We start from the raw sequence: 6,108 nt of genomic DNA, 5'->3' as shown, positions 1-6,108 counted from the left end.
TGGGGGTCATAAATGACCACAAGATGAACATGAGTCGCCAATGAGATGTTGCAGCTGGTAAACCAAACAAAACCCTGGCTTGCATCTATAGATGCTTCTCAAGTAAATCTCAGGATGTCATCCTCCCGCTGTTCTTGGTGAGGCCACAGCTGGAGTACTGTATCCAATTATGGGCTCCATAATTCAAGAAGAATGTGGAGAAGCTTGAGAGAGTCCAGAGGAGAGCCACGCGCATGATCAGAGGGCAGGAGAACAGGCCTTTATGAAGATGGGCTGAGAGCCATGGGACTTTTCAGTCTGGAAAAGTGCAGGCTTAGTGGGGACCTGGTGGCTGCTTATAAGTACATAAGGGGTGTACGTCAGGATCTGGAAGAACTTCACCTGTTCACCAGAGCGCCCCAAGGAAAAACAGACCAATAGTCATAAACTCCTACAAGACCATTTTAGGCTGGACATAAGAGAAATGTTTTTACAATCCAAGCCCCCAAGACCTGGAATAGACTCCCTCCAGACATGGTGCAGGCACCTACTCTGGACTCATTCAAGAAACGCTTGGATGCTTAACTTGCTGGGATCCTTTGACCTTAGCTGACTTCCTGTCCCTGGATCTTTGAAGTCCCTTCCAGACCTAACGTCTATGAAATCTAGATGATCTCCTGAGGTCCTTTCCAGCCCTATTTTTCCTATAATTCTATAATTAAGTTCCAGTGTTTCTATCTTCATCCAACAACCCTCTTCTAAAAAGATCTTTTCTAAACACAATTTATTTCCTCAATGTACACTTTGTTGTGCACATGGTATAGCAGTGTAAAGTCCAGTGCTGTTTATCATGTTCTAAGCTCTTATCTCCTAGCTCTTTGTGCCTGATCATAAATCAAACTTAAATTGCATAGTTTTACAATCCATGTCCTACCTAGCTCCTCAGTCTCAACAACCTGAACAGTACTATACAGGGTGAAAATGGTGATAACATGCACTAGAAATTGAAAGTGAATGATCCTGAAAAATATAAGTTCTTTCAGTGTTTGATAAAGGAATAACTTCATACAGTGTATTTATTTAGGAAATTATTACTTCAATTGCATAATTGTAACCGCAGTTGCAAAAATCAGATTTTTAGAAAGTCTTTTCTTGAATATTTAAAGAGACACTATTAGGTTTAAATTTAACTGAAATACTTTATTTATTTATTGATGGTATTACTAATATTACAACAAAATGTTGTTTGTAAATGTCACTTGTCTGTTTTCATTTATGCTGTTGTATCATCTTTTAGGTTGTGAAAACGTGTTTACTTCTAGTTCAAGGCCCAAACACGGTGACATCACTATATCTGAGGACAACTGGATACCTCTGGGCATACCACAAAACGAAGGAACAGTGCACCTGGTAGTTGAACCGTTGCTATAGAAGCCATTCCATTCACGAAACATACTAAAGATAAAATCTTCATGTACTGAATTCTGAACAGTACTTGTTGTCTGTCTTCGCCAGAGATCTGAGTATAAATATCTAGTTTATTTGAAAAGGAATATCTTGCATTTTAATCTTGTTACTTTTTATTTGCAAATGCCTAATAAAAGCAAAATGCATTGACAAGCATCAGATGGGATGCAGTTATAAATATAGAAATACTGTGCTGCTGTTGCCATAGGAATAGTTGGAGCTCATAAGAATTTATTGGGACGTGGAGAGATTTTTAGCCCATGGAACCGTCTTGTTCTGATAAATTAACTTTTTCCTTATCCCAGCTTTTAAACATAGAACTGCAAAACTAGTCTTCTAGAGTGGCTGGAGATATGCCTATCACAGGGAATAACCAAAGGTACCTATACATACGCATTGGGGCTGCTCTGACATCCTGTAATTACAGCACACTCGATTTAATCAAGTCTGCTGTAGTATAGTAATTACTGCACTCCAGCATCATGTGTATCAGTATCCTCAATGCTGAAAAAATGGCAGTGGGGGTGCTTTAACTAACACTTATTCAATGAGCTTTAGTTAAAGTGCTCCCGCCACCTTTTTTCAGCATGGGGATGCTGATACATGCGATATAGAATTGCTGTAATCAAAGTGCCCTCCCCTCTGCCCCCTTCCCCCCCATCTCCTGAAGCGTGTGTATAAACATCCCAAATCTACAACGATGACAAAGCTAGCAATGAAAACATCTGAGAGTGTGGCTGGTATGGGAGGGGCCCGGATTGGTCATACTATGCTTTGGTGATCACTGTCCAATAGGATAGGTAAAGTACTCCCTCAGCATAAGTAAAATATAACATATAATACAAAGCAATACATTAGGCTCACTCTCGCTCTCTGGACTCATTAAATTCAACAAAACTCCTGCTGACTCTTATGTTATCTGCACATGGTCCAAAAAACAAGGAATAGTTTAACAAATTCTGAGAGAACACTCCTGTGACTGTCTACAGTAAAAAGTCAACAGTGCTGTGCTATTATACACAGTACATGTATTTTAAAAAAATGTGAAATGAAGTTACATAAAGCTGATTTGGCTTCTCCGAGGCACTTTCCCTGTAGATCACAGATGATACCATAAAACAAGTTGTGAAGGAAACAAATAAGCCAAGGACCACATTTACAGAAGTTGTCTGTAGTGCTTTCTATACCAGGCAACTGTACATACAAATCTCTCTGCTTATGCAGAAAATGACCACTTCTTAATTTTTTTTTCCCAAGAAAAGATAAATTTGAGAAGCTTTGTGATAATTTCCCAAATAAAAATATGTTATATCTGCCTAGCTTTGGACTGGATCTTGTCATTCCTGTTCATGCAGCACAGGGGGTTTCAACCTTTTTTAGTAAGTGTAACCCTGGCAGCCAGACGCAGGAGGGGTGGGTGCAGTATGGCCAGATATGGAGCAGCAGCAGCATGGGGTGGTGGGTGGCAGTAACTGTTGCTGCATGCGAACTTCCCCCTCTGCTGTGCTGAACTGGCCCACTCTGTCTCCTCCCACCTGTGCATACCTTCTAGGGCCTTCCCAACTACCCCCGGGGGTACATGTACACAGGGGTGACAATGCTTGATTTAGCATACTGTATATTTTAAAGCTTGACCCTAAGGAAAAAATAATAGCACCTGAGTTTAGAGTGTGTGTGTGTGTGTGTGTGTGTGTGTGGGAGAGAGAGAGAGAGAGAGAGAGCACGCACACAGTATGTGAAATACAAGCCCAAAGTCCCTAAGCTGTAGCATCTTTGGAACAGGAGGTAAATATTGTATACTTTGTATGCTGCTGAATACACTTATGCACTTATCTCTGTTTATGCTGGCAGGTTATCTGCATGCTCCTATATTTCATAGACATTTGGGCTGGAAGGGACCCTGGAGGATCATCGAGTCCAGCCCCCCCACCCCAGGGGCAGGAAGTCAGCAGGGATCACAGGATCCCAGCAAGATAAGCATCCAAATGTGCTTTGAAGGCATTCAGAGTGGGTGCTTGAACAGCCTTCGGTGGGCAGTCTGTTCCAAACCTTGGGGGCTCGGACAGTGAAGAAGTTCTCGGGCTATGTCTAGCCTGAACCGGTCACAGTGGAGTTTGTGACCATTCAATCTTGTCATCCCTTGGGGGGGGGGCTCTGGTGAACAGTTGCTCCCCCAGATCCTGGTGAGCACACCTGATAAGCTTATAGGTGGCCATTAGATCATCTCTGAGCCTGCGCCTTTCCAGGTTGAATATAGCCCGGTTGCTCTCAGCCTCTCATCATAAGGTCTGTTTTTGTGACCTCTGATTGTGCGCGTGGCTCTCCTCTGCACCATCTCAAGCTTCTCCACATCCTTTTTGAATTGTGGAGCCCAAAACTGGATGCAGTACTTCAGCTGTGGCCTCACCAAGGCTGAGTACAGCAGGAGAATGACATCCTGGGATCTCCTTGAGAAGCATCTATGGATGCAAGCCAGCGGTTTGCTCACTTTACTAGCCAGTTTACTATATGAAAGGCATTTATTAGGGCTGGGCGAAGCTTCAGTCCCTGATTCAATTCAGCTCAATTCAGTGGCTGAATCTCCAAATCCAAATCAAATTAGGAGACCCTTTAATCTCTCCAAGTTGAATAGGAACCCTCCGAATCAATTCGGAGAGATTCAGACATAGACACAGCTTTAAATGTTTTATCAGGCAGCTCATTAATGCTGTGATGGTGGGGTAGATGAAATATCCCACAGGAGTGCAGGAGGCTCCCCAGTACACTCTGCAGCAGACCCAAAAGTGAACCAGAAGCACTTCTGCTTCACTGGGGAGCATGTGGGGGACCCCCTCCCACTGGTGTCTCCTGGGTCTTGGGGGGGAGGGGGCACCTGGGGCCCTCCCATGTCTGATCACTGAGCTGGGGAGGTGTGGGGGCCTCCTGTGGGACATTCCATCTGCCTCAGCATCGCAGCATTAATGAGGCATGCCTGGTACCTTGAGGTATGTAGAAAAAATATTTAAAGCTATATCTATGACTGAATTGCTGATTCTCCAAATCAGCATTGAATCTTTGGATTCCGCTGAATCAAACTGGGGACAGTGATCTGAATCCAATGAATTGAATCACTGTCTCCGATTCAGGCTGAATCTGAATCAAATACAGCCCGTTTTGCACAGCCCTAGTTTTTATCCAGAAAGACAATTGTGATCTTTTCTCATTTACATGGAACATGTAATCATCATCCATTGCCTTTGCCATTTCACAGTGAGATTGCTGTTAATGCAGGGGTGACCATCCTGCAGTATGCATGCCACACGTGGCATAGCCAGCTGCTGTGTGTGGTGTGGACAGGCAGCACAGTGACAGAGGACATGAAGCAGAAAGCAGAACAGCTGATCAGGCAGGGAAGGAGATGAGCAGCATACAGGAAGGGCTAATAGTGGCACACCTGCCATAACCTTCCTTCCTTCATTGTTCCACCAGACTCTTTATTATTTTTTTTTTTTTTACTTTCTAGGTCCCTTTCTCCCTCTTCTTGAAGGCTCCTGAGGAATGTGTGGGCAGAAGCTGAAGCACTCAAGTATAATCCTTTGTTTAAATTCATACTGAAATTGTTAACTTAAAGGGTGCAATGGACTAAAATACACCTATATTTTTAATATTTAGTCCAGAGCAATGGACTAAAATATACTTATAGTTGTGACTTAGTCATGTAAATGTTTAAAATACATGTTTAAACATATGCAATATTGTACTTGCATGTATGGACGTGCCAATGGGATCCTAAATGTTTTCCTGATAAAAAGATTACAAATTAGGTGTACAAATCCCATCTCAAATCTCCATGCTTGACCTTACTACTAATATTTTGCCCTTTTGACACACATGAATCTACCTATGTACAGGGATGTCACAAGTTATTGAGCAAATGCACCTGCATTGCTCTAGACAGATGGAATAAAATCTTCTTAGGCCATACAGCAATATAAAATACAATACAGTGATTTCAAACTCATCTAGCCCTGCAGGCCACATGAGGGTCATTGGGCTGTGCTGTGGGCTGGATTGGAACTGTCCCCCTGTGCCACAGGTAATGCCCCATGGCAACAGGTCCAGCTCAGGCACTGCATGCAGCATATGCCAGCCCCACTCCAGAGCTCATGATGCATGTGATATGTGGGCTAGACCCGGAGCTGCTTGCACTGCTGGCTCTAGCCCTGCATGCTGGATCTGGGCCCAGTCCAATTGGGCTGTGCCAGAGGCAGCGTGTAGGACTTGTCAGGAAGGTACCGCATACTGTGTGCAACCCCCAGTCCCATCTGTGCACAACATGCAGACCCAGCCCCAAGGCCAGCACGTACTGCACAGGGCACAAGGGGCTGGCATAGGGCACACATTGCATGTGGCATCTGCCTCTGGCACAGCCCAATCCAGACTGGCCCCAGAGCCAGTGTGCAGGGCCAGGGCTAGAGTGTGCTCCATGCAACACATGGGGTCAGTCCAGAGATCCATGGGTTGGATGATATAGGCCAGTTGTCTCCGTGGGCCACAAGCTGGATCCCACCCACAGCCTGTAATGTTTGACACCTCTGATCTAAGACATTTTAAAAATGCCTAACTTCCAACAAGCTCTGAAAACAAGGCCCCTTTAAGAGGTTACAATTTGGTATCCAAAAA

The sequence above is a fragment of the Crocodylus porosus genome, unplaced genomic scaffold (genome assembly GCF_001723895.1).
Source record: "Crocodylus porosus isolate Cpor-Errol unplaced genomic scaffold, CroPor_comp1, whole genome shotgun sequence".
Lineage (NCBI taxonomy): Eukaryota > Metazoa > Chordata > Crocodylia > Crocodylidae > Crocodylus > Crocodylus porosus.
The sequence above is the reverse complement of the archived record's forward strand: the minus strand, read 5'-3'. Positions refer to the sequence as shown.